At 34.9% G+C, this 17,026-nt stretch overlaps 1 long non-coding RNA gene across 4 annotated transcripts; it reads left to right on the forward strand.

The window, feature by feature from the left end:
- Positions 1 to 1,162: 1,162 nt before the first annotated feature.
- LOC107952995 (uncharacterized) lies at positions 1,163 to 15,558 on the forward strand. 4 transcript variants are annotated; one of them, XR_005930615.1, is made up of 4 exons: positions 1,163 to 1,817; positions 2,201 to 2,606; positions 2,709 to 2,822; positions 15,536 to 15,558. It is a non-coding gene; the product is annotated as an uncharacterized lncRNA (long non-coding RNA). The 4 variants fall into 4 exon arrangements; XR_005930613.1 differs by having other exon boundaries at positions 2,682 to 2,822; positions 15,536 to 15,552; XR_005930612.1 differs by lacking the exon at positions 15,536 to 15,558 and adding an exon at positions 6,920 to 7,316 and having other exon boundaries at positions 2,682 to 2,822.
- Positions 15,559 to 17,026: the final 1,468 nt, after the last annotated feature.

The raw sequence follows: 17,026 nt of genomic DNA on the forward strand, positions 1-17,026 counted from the left end.
AGTTGGAATTGGAAGGTCATTGTTTGTCATATTTCGAGGTCGCAAAATACAATAGTTGATCATATAACCAAGTGTATGGCGACTAATTCTAAAAAAATTTATTGGTTTGAAGAATCACCGCAATCAACTAAAAGTTTAATTGAGGCGGATTATGTTATTACTTTGAGTCACTAATGTAATTTTTTAAGTTTTTCACTTTAGACTGTCTTTTTTTCCACAAAAAAAAGGAAAAAAAGAAAGGTTTTGGATACTTACCCATGCTCTTTCTTCGTAATATCCAAATAGTTAATATAATTAAATTTTCTATTAAAATATTACATGATTATATATAATTTAAATATTTTAAAAACAAACACATCTTTTTTTTTTGAGAAATATTGGGCTGTGATTTTATTAAAAAGTAGTCAAAGAAACAACTAGAGGTGTTCATGGGCTGGGTCGAGCCGGGCTCAACTAAAAAATCATGCCCATTTATTGGGCCTGGCCCGGCTCGCCCGTATTAATTTTTTACATTATTTTTATATTATTTTTAAATATATATAATACATCAAAAATACTAAAAACATCAAAATAAATATTTCCCAACAAATTGAAAATAAATTTTAAAAAATATGTAGACTTAAATAACATAAAGATAGATGCAACTTAACAAGTAAATGCCTCTAAGATAATAAACAAATTAACAAATGCCTTTAAAATAATAATAAAATTAACAAGAAAATAAGTTTTATAAAATATCCAAAAAATAACAATAAAATAGTAACAATATAATAGTAAAATGGTAGCAAAATAGGGAGAAAACAACAAAAAAATAACATTCAAAAATAAAAAAATATAGATTTTTTTGTCCTTTAGTGAATTCGGGCCGGGCTGGACTTGCCGGGCCCGGGCTAAAAATACCTTACCCGAGGCCCGGCTTATTTTTTAAACCGGCCTTATTTTTTTGTCCAAGCTCTTTTTTGGGCCTATATTTTTGCCTAAACCCTCCCACATTTCGGGCGTTCCTTCGGGCCGGGTCGGGTAGCCCGGCGCATGAACACTCTAGAAACAACAAAATAAAAAACTTAACTAAAATTCTTTTTTTTTTGTCCAGGCCTAGAAGCCCAAATCTGTCCTAAACAAACTTAGCCCTAAACCAATAAAACTCATCACAAAACAAACCCTAAAAAAATCATCACAGCCAGCCACCATTTTTAGACGATCTTCTTTTTCTTCCACATTTCTTCTTTGTTGTGCTCTCTAAATCAGGCCGTCATGGTTCTTTGGTTTTTCCATCCCTTGATAAAGTATTTCCTTGATAAGTGAATTTTCTCACTGCTTTGATCGCTTCTCTATTGAATCGACCCAACTTTTTGAAATACATTCCCATTTTATTCATCCCTATTACTTTGAAACTTCCAAAAACCCTAAATCTTTCTCAAAGGAGATAGTCACCCCCCTTTTTTCAACAAATTTTGCTGGAGAAATATAATTAATCAAAGCCTTCCCTGTCAATTTCAACAGCCCTTGCTACCGCACTGGATAGGCCAGATCTAAGATAAGTATTTTCATTTCCTTTTAATCTTTCTTTTACTAAGATATAAGCAACTCTATTCATTTGTTTCCTTGCACGTTGAAAAAAACAAGTAACAAAGTTCTACATAATCATTTAGCATCAACAATGTACGCTCTAATTTCTGATCTGTCTTCCTCCCGACTTTTTACTTTTCTAATGATAGTTAACGCATTTTCCTCGACTTTAACTCGTAGGAATCCAGATTCTGCCCCAAATTGAATCGCTTGTACGCACGCGAGAGCTTCTGCTGCAAATGTTGTTGGTATGTGTTCATTTCTGTAAATTTTTGTTTTTAAGGCTTGACCTAAAGAGTTTCTTATAACAATCCCTATACACGATCTATTGTTCTGTTTTTCAAATGCAACATCAAAATTGATTTTGACATTCATCTCATTTGGTGGCCTCCAATTCTCATTAGCAATTATGTTGACAGGTATCATTCTATATACCCATTCAATTTCTTGTATATAGTCTAAAATGAATTGGGCAACTCTCGCTTCTGTTTGTGCCTTATTCTTATGTATTAGCAAATTTCTTGCTGACCATAAGCCCAATACAGTACATATAATGCTTTTAATCTGTCTGTTTCATTTTTTTGAATAAATAACTGATCTAGTCCTTAAATTGTGCCTGATTTTGTTCCAGGGGCCATCCAATTCCTAGCATTTCCCATATTCCTGCTGCAAAATAGCAGTCTTGAAAGACATGCTCCCTGGTTTTTTCATTATTTCTGCATCTTAGGCAAGTCGCAGAATATCATATCTTGCGTTGAAGCAAATTAGAGAAAGTAGGAAGGAAATTATTTAAGGTCTTCCATACTAGGATTATTATTTTAGTTTGCAAGTTTTCCTTCCATAATTCGTTGTACATGGGTTTGTAAGAAATTTGATTTTGCTGTATGTTTGTTGAAATTTTCGATTGTATTAATTTTTTGTACCCACTGCGTACTGTATAAACTCCCGAAGCCTCTCTTCTCCATATGAATTTATCCAATTCTTTCTCAAGTGGGAGGGGAATACACAAAATTCTTACTATGTTGTCTTGGTGGAAGGTACGTTGAATAAACTCTTGCTTCCATCGGTTTGTATCTTGCTCAATTAGTTTAAAAACTAACACAAGATTTTAGGTACTGCCTGGATTTTGAATCTTGTAGTCAACTGAGCACGGAACCCATGCATCATTCCAGATTTGTATTTGAGTTCCCGATCCAACTCGCCAGCCCATCCCTTTCTCAAGAAGCCATTTTGCCGACCAAAGGCTTCGCCAGGTATATAACAGTAAATTCTCTAACCTTGCATGCATAAAGTCTGAATTTGGGCAATATTTGGCTTTTAAAGATTTGGCTAATAATGAATCCGGATAATAAATCAAACGCCAACTCTGTTTAGCTAGCATTGCCACATTAAATTTTGAAAGGCATCGAAATTTTATTCCTCCATCCTCTTTTAATTCACCAAGCTTACTCCATTCACACCAGTGTATGCAACGTTTTTTAGAACTTTTTTGCCACTAGAATCGACTCATAATATTTTCAAAATCTTTGCATAATAATTTTGGCAGCAGAAAACATGCCATTGTGTAGGTTGGAATAGCCTGTAAAACTGTTTTTATAAAGACCTCCTTTCCTCCCATTGACAAGAATCTAGTGCTCCACCCTCAAACCTTACTAATCATCTTGTCCTTTAAATTTTGGAAAGATATTTTCTTATCCTTTCCAACCATATTTGGTAATCCTAAATATTTTTCTGGATTTTTGAAGCTTTGAACACCCAATATGTTAGCTACTTGTTCCCGAATTTGCTTAGAGACATTTGTACTAAAATATGCCATTGACTTTTCGAAATTAATACATTGCCCTGAGCATACCTGATACTCTCGTAAAACATCTTTTAGATTATTAGTTACTCTAATTGTTGCGTTCTCAAAAAGAATGCAATTATTTGCAAACAATAAGTATGTAATTGGGGACCTCTTCGGCAAACCTTTGCTCCCTTTATAGAGCCTTCCCTAGCTGTAAGCCTCATCAAAGATGATAATCCTTCACTAAAAATTAAAAATAGATATGGGATTAAAGGATCACCTTGACGCAAACCCTCACTGGGCTGAACTTTTCACCCCTCACCCCATTCAAACAAACAGAATATTTAGTTGTTTTTACACATTTCATGATTAAAGACACAAAAGACTTTGCAAATCCCATTTTTTGCATGACTTTTTCCAAATAAAGCCACTTCACCTTGTCATATGCCTTACCCATATCCAGTTTTAAGGCTAAGCTCCTATTATTACCTATTCTCTTTTGTTTTAATGTTTGCATTAATTCATAAGCCAATAGAATATTATCAGTGATGAGTCTGCATGGAACAAATGCGCTTTGCGCCTTATCAATGCATTTATCAAGAATTTGTTGGAGCCTATTAGCAATTGTCTTAGCGATAATATTGTACATAACTGTGCATAGACTAATAGGTTGGAAATTCTTGAGATTGGTAAGATTTGCTACTTTCGGTATAAGTTCAATATTTGTTATATTAATACCATCAATCGGCTCTCTCTCATTTAAAATCTTGAGACAAAAATCACCAACTTTTTTTCTAGTAATATTCCAAAATCTTTGGAAAATAAAGCTGAAAAGCCATCACATCCAGCTGCTTTTGTTGGTCCCATACTTTGAAGTGCTGAAAAAACTTCATCACTAGTAAAAGCTTTACTTAGCATATCATCCATAGAATCTGAGATGTGTGTACCTATTCTTGAAAAAATGTATTCAAGATTACCAACACCTCCGGAAGAGAATAGATTTTCAAAATATGGTTTAGTCACCTCGTCCATTGCTCTTCTATTAGAAACTAACTGACCATGTTCATTCTTCAGTTCTTCAATTCTGTTTCCTCTTCTTCTATGGGAAGCAAAATTGTGAAAAAAATTTGTATTCCTGTCTCCTTCTTTCAACCAATTCAGCCTAGCTTGTTGCTCCAAATATTTCTCTTCTTTATCAATTTCCAAATTTAAATGGATTTTAGCTTCGATTAAGTCAGCCAAGTTGTTAGCCGTTCTTTCTATTCCATCAAAGTATTCAATACGGCCTAATAGGTTTTCTGTCAAGCCTCTCCTTGACTTCCTGATTCCCATAGCCCACCTTTGCAATCCTTTGCCAACCAATGTTAATTTCTCCATTACTCCATTAGACAGTGTCCAAAGTTTTTTTACTTCCATCTCACGCGAATCTTCCATAAACCACCATGCTTCAAATATGAATTTTACCATTCTCTTAAACATCTCTTCAATTTTTGTTTGTAAAAAGAAAAGACAATGGTCCGAGAAAGAATGAGGCAAATGTTGCATTTTAAATTTAGGGATTAATTCTAACCAATTTTTGTTTGCAACTCCTCTGTCCAGTCGTTCTTTTATGTTTGTTGTTGAAAGATTACCATGTTCCCATGTAAACTATTTTCCAGCATAGCCCACGTCTTCCAGACGACAATCATTAAGAACTTGACAAAATTTTTCCATTCGGCCTTCATCCTTTGGTAAGCCCCCTTCCTTTTCAAAAGCATATAAAATCTCATTGAAGTCGCCACAAACTAACCAATTTGACTCATGTTCTCTCCCTAATCTCCTTAGAATATCCCAACCCTCGTTTCTTCCACAAGCCTCCGATGTATCATAGAAGGCGATCAATCTCCAATTTACCCTAATTTCATTGTCCTCAATATTGACATCAATATGATGTTTGGAAAAGATTCTTAAATTGATTGTTACATCACTTTTCCAACCAAGACTTAACCCTCATCTCATTTCCACTATCGGAACATCAATACTATAAGTAAATCCACACCATTGTCGAACACTTTCCATTCGGGAATTATTTAACTGTCTCCATAAAGAAGACAATTTGAGGATTATATGTTTTCAGCATATGTTGAAGTCTTCTAACGCCATGTGGACTCCTTAATCCATAGACTTTCCAACTTAAAATTTTCATTGTGTCCAGCCGGCTTGCCCATTGGTAGCCGCCAATTTCTGATTTTTATAATGGGTTTCTCTTCGTTCCCCTTGACCATCCACAACTATATGACTTCCTGACCTAAGCCTCTTTTTTCTTTCCTCGTTCTCTAATGGAATCTATTACATATCCTCTATCATATCTTCCATCTGTCCATCACTTTTACCTTTAGCGCTAAAACCCAGTTCTTGACTCAAATTAATAATTTTACAATCATCTTTCTTACCAATCCCCCTCCCAAAATTATTTCCTATATTATCTTCCCGTAACCAGGCGCTTCGAGTAATACTCGTCCTCCTAGGTTGAGCCCTAAGTGTAGTATCCCATCTAAATTCCACTTCTCTTAATCTTATGTCAATCCTTTTTTGACAAAATTTGTCTACATGTCCCAAACATCCACAAAGAAAGCAAAACAAAGACAATTTTTCATAACGAAATTTTACTAAAACCAGATCTGAATGAGGGATCAAAATCTTCTTTTTCCTCGAGTGGATTTCTAATATCAATCTGAACTCTAATTCGCATATAGTTTCTAAAGCCTTGATTAAGCTGTTCGGTGTCATGTTTCAAAAATTTGCCAATAAAATTTCCCAATAATTTTGCCACATTATCAGTAAAAAAAACCCGGTGGAAGATTATGAATTTGTACCCAAAAATCAGAAAAAACTAATGGAACAGAACTCGGATCCTCACCATTTTTTAATTTATAAAGGATAAAGAAATGATTATTAAAAGTCCAAGGTGTTCCACTTATTACCTGTTCCAAATCAACCTCATAGAAAAATCTGAATAAATACATTTTTTCTCCAAGTTCAGAGATTTGAATTCCCCCAACGGGTGCCATAAATTAGCCATCTTATTTTTCATGGCCAAAAAATTAACCTCAGTTGCTGTGAGGGCACATCCAGCTAAGCATAAATCATATATTGATTGTTGAGGTCCTTCCTCTGCTGCAAATTGAAGCCCTTCGTCTTCGTCGTCTTCTTCATCCAGACTCAAATTTGCCAAATCAATATCCACTAATGCCATCTTCAATCCTGTGCACTATTTTCCAATGAAAAAAAAAGAGAACTTGAAATTTATTGTCGACAGAAATTGCTAATCACCTAATCGAAATCTCACATTCAAAACCCTAGACTTTGCTAGCCAAGACCGTGCCACTCATCGGACAGACTTAAAAAAACAAACAAACAAATCTTTAAAGCTAAAAAATAAAAAGTTTAACTCTTTAAAAATAAAAAATGAATTAAAATATATTTTAACTTTTATAATTTTACAGAAAATGATACTAATTATTTCAACATAGATGGTACGGACAGTTTGAATCGACATATTAAATTTGATGAGGTATTTTTTAGGCAGAGTACAAACCAGTCAGTTTTCTATACTTCATGCTTCCAACCACTGGGGACCACACAGATTCCTCCGCAACCAATACATCATTCGCATTAATCCAGTCCAAGATGTTATTTTACATGAGAAAAACACTTACCAATTCCTCTATAGATTATTACCTTCAAAATCAACACTCCTAGCTCAATCATAAACTTGGGAGTTTGAACATTTTGATATCTTATGCACAAGTCTGAATTTATGAGCTCTTTCACAAATTTAATAATTATTTAAAATATTACTCTTAAATAAATTTAGATAAATAGTTGTTCAAGTTCATTTGAACTTAGACAGTCATGTATCTTTGTTCATTGTAGATATTGTTTTTAATAATATTTAATAATTTTTATTGTTTTAAAATAATTTTTTATGTCCAAATTTATTTTGGGCTTGAGTTTTTAAATAATTATTTTATTTAGTAATTTTTAAAATATTTGTCGATGTGGCAAATATAGTACACCATATGTCATTGTCGGGTTGTTTTGTCAATCATATATTACTTAATCACAAAAATAGGTAGAATTTTTAACTGAATCACCAATTTTCTCTTTAATCTAAAATATAATTATTAATTTATATATTTTTTTTAAAAAAAATATAAAATACAATCTAACTCTTAATATAGAGACTTTTATTATACTTAATTTTCTCTCATAATTATCAAATTCATTTAGATTTATCTACTCCAATCCATAGTTTTACTTGTGCATCACTCGAAAAAGGAAAGTTTAAAAGGTTATTTGTACTTTAATTCATTAAAGCGACAATCCAAAAAGAAAATAAATAAAGTAAACCTTCAAGTCTGATAATATTGCACTGATACATAGCCGCTGGGACTAAAATTTAGAGACGGAAACCTATACCAAATGATGTTTTACTGGAAAGTGATTTTGGTGGGAGATGTTTAAGGTTTCCGAGTTGATTCTATAATATAATATTTAATGTATTATCGAATTTTAGACATCATAAATAAATAAATAATAATATAATATATCATCATTTAAAAAAAATAAAAATGAGTGAAAAGTTTATAAATAAATAATAATAATTTAAATATAATTAAATATTGTAAATAAATATTAATAATTATCGAGGTTTTAAGGTGTAAATATTTTTTTATCATTAATTAATACTTAATTATGTTTAAATAAAATTGTTAGGAACTCTTATATTGTTTTCATTTAATGATGATATGTCATTTTTTCAGTAGAAATATATTATATTATTATGCATTGACGGTGCATAAGACTTAAATATTATTCTCATAGTTATTTAAGTTGAGTCCAAGAAATATGGGTTTAAATCTTTTCCTAGCTTGTCCATATATGTACTAATAGTTAACTCAAACTCATTAGAACAATCCACATTATTATTTTAAAATTTTTTAATAAAACTATTTAATAATTATAATGTATTTTTTTTCTTATTTGATTTATACTATTACATATTTAGTTTTTATATAATTTAAATTACATAAAATTAAAAAACAACTCTAGCGGCCACTGGACCTTAAATATTAATATCCAATCCTGATTTATCTTAAAACATATTGTTTAAGTTATGTTTTTTAGCTGCAAGCCTTTGAGTTTTGATAAGTAAACCCTAATTCTAAGGTATTAGAGAAATAAAAACTGAAAAAGTCAATTAATTTTGCAACAAAAGAATTTATTCATAGAATTGAATTTTCCTCGGTTCTGAACTTCGGAGCTTGAATTGAAGGTGAAAACCCTAAACAATTAACTGTTTGACACTGCTTTGTAATGGAACATTTTATTTTTTATTTTTTTTGTTCAACGTAACGAAGGTAAACAGATTGAAGGTGAAAATCCTAAAAAATTAAATTTGATTAAGTATTTATTAACATAAGGCTCCAACTTTTTTTATATAGGACACTTCCACCTAGTTTTGTACTAGAATTCCTGTCAGTAAAAGCTTCCTTAGTTTGTAGCTCCAGTAATGGAATAAGAGACGTATGTTTTGTCGGGCAACAGTGAGTTGCACAGGACGTTCGAAGTTTTACCAATAAATATCTTTTATAATATATATATTTTGAATGCGTCCATGGAAGTTTCTTACACCATGATCAGCATTTCACATGTATGTGTTCTCTTCGGTCCACTTGCCAATTCTGTTGGGTATGGGTCTCACTATGTGAGAAACCCATAATTTCTGCCACATTTTATTGTCTCTTTTTTGGTTTTGTCAAAAGCCATTTTTTGGGGCTTTTAACATGGGCAGAAATTTTTGAGAGCCAAAAAAATCTCAAATTAAAACAGAGAGAAAGAGAGAAGAAAATTTCAATTTTTCAAGTTTGGTGCAGCAGTGATCAACTCTTCGATCGAAGGTTCATCCATGGTTCGATTGAGCTGATTTTTGGACAGCAGCTAGGCGATAAGGTGTTCTTAACTTTGTACGGTCGGATTTTTCATCCGAGTCTTGTAGCTTCGAAAATACCCGTTTTTTCAGCAGCTGCATTTTGGTGATATTCTCTCATTTTTCTCTCTTTTGCTAAAGATTACATATTGTTAGCCTTGTTGGAGTTGAATGCTTGTTGTAGGCTTGATATTGTGATCTTGTAGTTGAACATTTGATGATAGTAGAGCTCTTGATCGGACTCTGAAGTCCCGTGGTTTTTTACCCTTGATTTAGAGGGGTTTTCCACGAAAAAATACCGGTGTCTCTATTTATTTTTGTTGTGGTTGCATTAGTTGATTTATGGTTGATTAAGGTTGCTAGAGAACATATCTTGTACTATTGTGCTAGCCATAATTTTTGACAGGAGTTATAAGGAGAGAAAGAACACCGGTTGTGCTTTCGCTTTGTTTCGGTTGTTCAATTTCTTCCCAACAAACTGGTATCAGAGCTTGGTTATTGTGTTAGATAATTATGGAAATTAATACGAGCAAGATGATTATGTTGAATGGCACAAATTATCAACTTTGGCGGAATAAAATGAAGGACTTGTTGTTTGTGAATGCTTTGCATCTTCTGGTCTTTACAACTCAAAAACCCGATTCGAAAAGTGATGAAGAATGGGAATTTGAGCATCAACAAGTGTGTGACTTTATTCGACAATTTGTTGAAGAAAATGTTTACAACCACATTGATCAGGAGACACATGCTCGAACATTGTGGGAGAAGCTTGAAAGCTTGTATGCTTCGAGGTCGGGCAATAACAAGTTGTTTTTGCTGAAGAAAATGATGGCGTTGAAATACAAAGAAGGAATGTTTATAGCGGACCACGTTAGTGAATTTCAGAGTGTGATGAATCAGTTGCTTGGTATGGGTGTCAAATTTGATGACGAGATTTTAGGGCTTTGGTTGCTTGCTACTTTACCAAACTCTTGGGAGACCTTTCGGGTCTCGCTCATTAATTCTGCCCCACAGGGTATTATTACTTTGGATTTGGCTAAGAGTGGTGTGTTGAATGAAGAGGTTAGAAGAAGATCTCAGGGTTCTACATCACAGTCCGAGGTGTTGGTTATCGAGAACAGGGGGAGAAACGGAGACAAATATGGAAAGGGTAGAGATAAAAGCCGAAGCAAGTCAAGATCGAGATACAAGAATCTTGAGTGTCATCATTGTGGTAAGAAAGGTCATATCAAGAAATATTGCTTCAAGTGGAAGAAAGAGAACAAAGGTGGTGGTGATAAACACGATCGGAATGACGATAAAAAATTCGAGCGTGTTGCTACTGTTACTCGTGAAGATCTATTAGTTATTTGTGATGAGAATTTGGTCAACCTAGCATGCGACGAGACTAGTTGGGTGATTGATACTGGTGCATCACTTCATGTCACGTCGAGGAAGGAATTATTCACATCTTATACTCCTAGTGATTTTGGGGTATTGAAGATGGGTAATGACAGTTTGGTTTCGGTTATTGGTATAGGAGATGTTAGCTTGGTGAGTAACAATGGAACAAAGTTAACTCTCAAGGATGTCAGACATACACCGGATATCCATTTGAATTTGATTTCTACAGGAAAGCTTGATGATGAGGGATTTTGTAACACCTTCAATGAAGGGCAATGGAAGCTGACTAAAGGCTCCTTGGTTGTGGCTCGAGGAAAGAAGAGCTCAAATTTGTACTTGATGCAAGCTTTGACTTCTTGAGAAATGGTGAATGTGACAGTGAATGACAGCTCAAATGAGTTGTGGCATAAATGACTTAGTCACATAAGTGAGAAGGGGCTTAACTGTTTAGCGAAGAAGAATCAACTTTCGGGTTTAAAGAATGCTACACTGAAGAATTGTGCTCATTGTCTAGCAAGAAAGCAGAGAAGAGTTTCATTTAGAAGCCATCCTCCTCATAGGAAATCAAAGTTGCTAGAGTTGGTCCATTCAGATGTTTGTGGTCCGATAAAAGTAAGATCACATGGTGGTGCACTTTACTTTGTGACTTTCATTGATGATTGTTCAAGAAAGCTATGGGTTTACATTTTGAAGTCTAAAAATCAAGTCTTTGAGGTGTTTAAAGAGTTTCAAGCATCAGTTGAAAGGGAAACTGGGAAGAAGTTGAAGTGCATTCGTACTGATAATGGTGGTAAGTACACAGGGTCGTTTCATAAGTATTGTCTGTGACAGGGAATCAGGCATCATAGAACACCACCAAAGACTCTACAGTTAAATGGGTTAGCTGAAAGAATAAACCGAACATTGATTGAGAGAGTCAGATGTTTGTTGTCAGATGCAAAGTTGCCAAGATCGTTTTGGGCTGAAGCTTTGAATACAGTGACACATGTGATAAATCTGTCTCCTAGTGTTCCTTTGAAAGGTGATGTGTCAGATAGAGTTTGGTTTGGTAAAGACGTGTCATATGATCACCTACGTGTGTTCGGTTGTAAAGCATTTGTTCATGTTCCAAAGGATGAAAGATTCAAGTTGGATGCCAAGGCTCGACAATGCATTTTTATTGGTTATGGTCTAGATGGTGAGTTTGGTTATAGACTCTAGGATCCAGTTCAGAAGAAACTCGTGAGAAGCAGAGATGTTGTCTTCATTGAGGATCAGACCATTGATGACATTGATAAGACGGAGAAAGTGGATTCACAAAGTAGTGGTGACTTGATCGATGTGAATCCGGTTCCCCTAGATTCTTCACCAAATCCTATCCAGGATGATGTGCATGGTGATGTTAGTGGTGACCATCAAACTATAGGTGATTTTGATACTCCTATGGATGATGTTGTGAATGATCAACAACAAGCACCTATAGCTCCACCAGCAGTTCTACTTCGAAGGTCTTCCAGAGATCAACGATCTTCTGTCAGGTATTCTCCTGATGAATATGTTCTTTTGACTGACGGGGGAGAACCTGAATGTTATGAAGAGGCTATGGAGAGCGAATGCAAAGATCAGTGGGTTGAAGTGATGAAAGACGAACTTCAATCCTTGCATGAGAACCATACCTTTGAATTGGTGAAACTGCCTAATGGCAAAAGAGCTTTGAAGAATCGATGGGTTTACAGGTTGAAGCAAGAAGAGAAGTCTTCATCTCCACGATACAAAGCTAGATTGGTCGTCAAGGGTTATACTCAGAAAAAGGGGGTTGATTTTGAAGAAATATTTTCTCCGGTTGTCAAGATGTCCTCTATAGGAACTGTACTGAGTTTGGCAGCTTGTTATGACTTAGAGGTTGAACAAATGGATGTGAAAACCACTTTTCTTCATGGTGACTTGGAAGAAGAGCTTTACATGGAGCAGCCAGAGGGTTTTGTTACACAAGGGAAAGAAGACTATGTGTGCAGATTGAAGAAGAGCTTGTATGGTTTGAAGTAAGCTCCAAGGCAATGGTACAAGAAGTTTGAGTCTGTTATGGGGGAGCAAGGCTACAAGAAGACTACTTCTGATCATTGTGTATTTGTTAAGAGATTCTCTGGTGATGATTTTATTATTCTTTTGCTCTATGTTGATGATATGCTTATTGTTGGTCAGAATGCTTCTAGAATTGAGAAGTTGAAACAAGAGTTGAGTAAATCCTTTGCAATGAAGGATTTGGGGCCAGCAAAGCAAATTCTTGGCATAAGATTGACACGTGATAGAAAGGCCAAGAAATTATGGTTATCACAAGAGAGGTACATTGAGAAAGTACTTCAAAGGTTTAGTATGGACAAAGCTAAAACGGTGAATACTCCATTTGCTATGCATTTTAGATTAAGTGTTAAGCATAGTCCTTCCACAGAAAAGGAGAAGGAAGAGATGCAGAAAATTCCTTACTCTTTAGCTGTGGGTAGTCTGATGTATGCAATGGTTTGCATGAGACCAGACTTGGCTTATGCTGTTGGTACAGTTAGTCGGTTTCTTTCTAATCCAGGCAGAGAGCATTGGAATGCAGTGAAGTGGATTATGAGATATCTTTGCGGCATTTCCAACATGAAACTTTGTTTCGGCAATGAGAAACCTGTTCTTGTTGGGTATACAGATTCAGACATGGCCGAAGACATTGACTCGAGGAGATTTACTTCAGGTTACTTAATCACTTATGCAGGAGGAGCTGTGGCATGGCAATCGAGACTAAAAAAGTGTGTTGCATTGTCCACCACCGAATCAGAGTTCATTGCAGCAACCGAAGCGTGTAAGGAGATGCTTTGGATGAAGAAGTTTGTGCATGAGCTTGGTTTTACTTAGGAGAAGTATGTCTTGTATTGTGATAGCCAGAGTGCTATTTATCTTGGTAAGAACTCAACTTTTCATGCTAGATCTAAGCATATTGATGTGAGGTACCATTGGATACGAGATGTTCTTGAAGCTAAGCTGTTAGAGCTTGAGAAGATACACACTAATGATAATTGTGCTGATATGTTGACGAAGGCCTTACCAAGAGGAAAGTTTGAAGCATGTTGTTTGACCTCCAGCATGGAGGCATTCCCCACATAGTTGGAGGGGGAGATTTGTTGGGTGTAGGTCCCATTATGTGGGAAACCCATAATTTCTGCCACATTTTATTGTCTCTTTTTTGGTTTTGTCAAAAATCATTTTTTTGGGGCTTTTAACGGGTGATGTGGGTAGAAATTTTTGAGAGCCAAAAAAATCTCAAATTAAAACAGAGAGAAAGAGAGAAGAAAATTACAGTTTTTCAAGTTTGGTGCAGCAGTGATCAACTCTTCGATCGAAGGTTCATCCATGGTTCGATTGAGCTGATTTTTGGACAGCAGCTAGGCGATAAGGTGTTCTTGACTTTGTAAGGTCGGATTTTTCATCCGAGTCTTGTAGCATCGAAAATACCCATTTTTTCAGCAGCTGCATTTTTGGTGATATTCTCTCATTTTTCTCTCTTTTGCTAAAGATTACATATTGTTAGCCTTGTTGGAGTTGAATGCTTGTTGTAGGCTTGATATTGTGATCTTGTAGTTGAGCATTTGATGATAGTGGAGCTCTTGATCGGACTCTAAAGTCCCATGATTTTTTACCCTTGATTTAGAGGGGTTTTCCACGTAAAAATATCGGTGTCTTTATTTATTTTTTTTGTGGTTGCATTAGTTGATTTATGGTTGATTAAGGTTGCTAGAGAACATATCTTGTGCTATTGTGCTTGCCATAATTTTTGACAGGAGTTATAGGGAGAGAAAGAACACCGGTTGTGCTTTCGCTTTGTTTCGGTTGTTCGGTTTCTTCCCAACAAATTCCAGGCTCAAGGCTTAAATAACAAAAATATATTATTTATTTATTTATTTATTGTACTTGATAGAGCATACAGGGCTTTCAGACAGCGAAAAAATAGCAAGCTTTCAATAAAATGCTTTAAATTTTATAATTGTTCTATGGATAGTTTCTTCAGTTATCGACTGATAATTACAAGAGACCTTTATGCCGATCATGCATGTGTCTTGCATTAACCAAAAATGCTTTAAATTTTATAATTGTTCCATGAATAGTTTCTTCAGTTATCGACTGATAATTACAAGACACCTTTATGCCAATCATGCATGTGCCTTGCATTAACCAACTTGATCTACACTAATCCTATTGGCTGTATCCTTCAAGGTTCTATTGACAACTCCGGCAGCAGTGAAGAACTGATGGGCTAAGATGAAAGAAAAAGAAGTTTGCAGAAATTAGTTTTTTTGATTAATGAAAAAAAATTATTATAAAATTACAACTAATATGTATTTATATATTAACTATCAGCTCCTAATTAACCAATTGTTTTTGTTACTTCACTAACTAATTAATAGTTATCTTTTCAACACTCCCCCTCAAGTTCAAGGGTGGTCAAGAACCTTGACCCCCAACTTGGATACCAAATATTCATGGTGCTAGACTTTAAGTACCTTAGTCATCACATCTGCAAGTTATTTATTAGTGCACACATGTTGTGTTCGAACCAATCCATCTTGTATTTTTACCCTTACAAAGTGACAGTCAATTTTTATATGTTTGGTCCACTCATAAATATAGGATTTGCTACAATTTGGAATGCTACTTGACTGTCAGAAAGTAACAACGTTAGATCAAGTTTATCAAATATTTCTTTGAACAAGCTATCTCACCATATTATCTCTGCAATTGTTGATGCCATGCTTCTATACTCAGCTTCAGTTGATTAATGTGAGATTGTATTTTGCTTTTTTGACTTCCAGAAGATGAGAGAATCTCTGAGTTTGATGCAGAACCTAATGATGGACCCTCTAGACATGGCGTTCATGGCCCAACCTAAATCGAAATAAGAAACAAGTTGTGGTTTATTTGATGCAGCCAACAAAATCTCTTGGCCACGATTCTTCTTTATGTATCGAACAATTCAAAGCACTACTTCAAAATTGGATTTCTTTGGTTTTTGCATAAATTGGCTCAAATGTTAAATCACATATGATATGTCCAGCCATGTATTTTTCAAATACAACAATCAGCCCATGAGTCTTTGATATGTTAACACATACGAAAGTAGCTCATTGCTACAATCTCTTGAGTGTACAAATTCATCATATGCAGCTGTGGTGAGTTTCTAATTTTACTCAAGAGGCGTGCTGATTAGTTTTGCCTCTCTTAACCCAACATCTACTATTAATTCTAATGCATAATTCCTTTGGTTCAAAACAATTCCCTTGCTCGGCCGTGCCACCTCTATACCAAGGAAGTATTTCACCTCCTCTAAATCCTTCAATTTAAAATTATGATGAACTTTTTTCAAATCATTAATCATCTCAATGTCATTTCTTGTAATCAACAAGTCATCAACCTAAACAAGCAAAATGACAATCTTATCACCTCATCTTTTTGTGAACAAAGAGTAGTTATACTTACTTTGGACATAAACATCATGTAAAAGAGCCTCCATAAACTTCAAACTCTTCTATTGAGAGGCCTGTTTCAGGCTATAAAGGGACTTGAGTAAACCAAAAACCTTGTGCTCCTTCTGTTGACGAAAGCCTTGAGGAATATCCATGTAAACTTCTTCATGCAAATCTCCTTGAAGAAATGCATTATAGACATCTATTTGAAAGAGAGGCCAATCACTAATAGTAGCAACACTAGTCACAATGCGAACAGTAACTTGCTTAGCCACAGGTGAAAACGTCTCTTGAAAATCCACTCCAACTTGTTGCTTATAAACTTTGCCCACAACCCGTGCCTTGAACTTCTTGATAGATCTATTAGAATTCTACTTCACTTTGTAAACCCATTTGCGGCTAATGGGTATCTTACAAGAGGCAAAGGAACCACCTCCCATATGCCATTCTCTTTCAAAGCTCGAATTTTCTGTTTCATAGCATCAATCCATCTTGGATCTGAAATGGATTCATGATAGGTTTGGGGTTCAAATATAGTAGAAATATTAGCAGAAAAAGATCGAGTGCGATAAGGTAAGTGAAAAAAAGAATAAAAATGAGAGATAGAATACAAACCTATTTCAAGTGGAGTAGAAGATTAGTTAGAACATATGTAATCTTTCAGTCATATTGCTGCTTTGTAGAATGAGAGGCATAATGTAATGGAGGAAAAATGGATGACAGAGGCACGATAAGTGGGTCAAGTGCGAGTGTAGGCAGGTTAGGAGTAGGTTTGGAGAATTCAGGTAAATAAGGTGATGGGAGAGGTGAAGCTGTGGTGGTAGTTGAAGAAGAAAGTGA

Source organism: Gossypium hirsutum, chromosome A07 (genome assembly GCF_007990345.1).
Source record: "Gossypium hirsutum isolate 1008001.06 chromosome A07, Gossypium_hirsutum_v2.1, whole genome shotgun sequence".
NCBI lineage: Eukaryota > Viridiplantae > Streptophyta > Magnoliopsida > Malvales > Malvaceae > Gossypium > Gossypium hirsutum.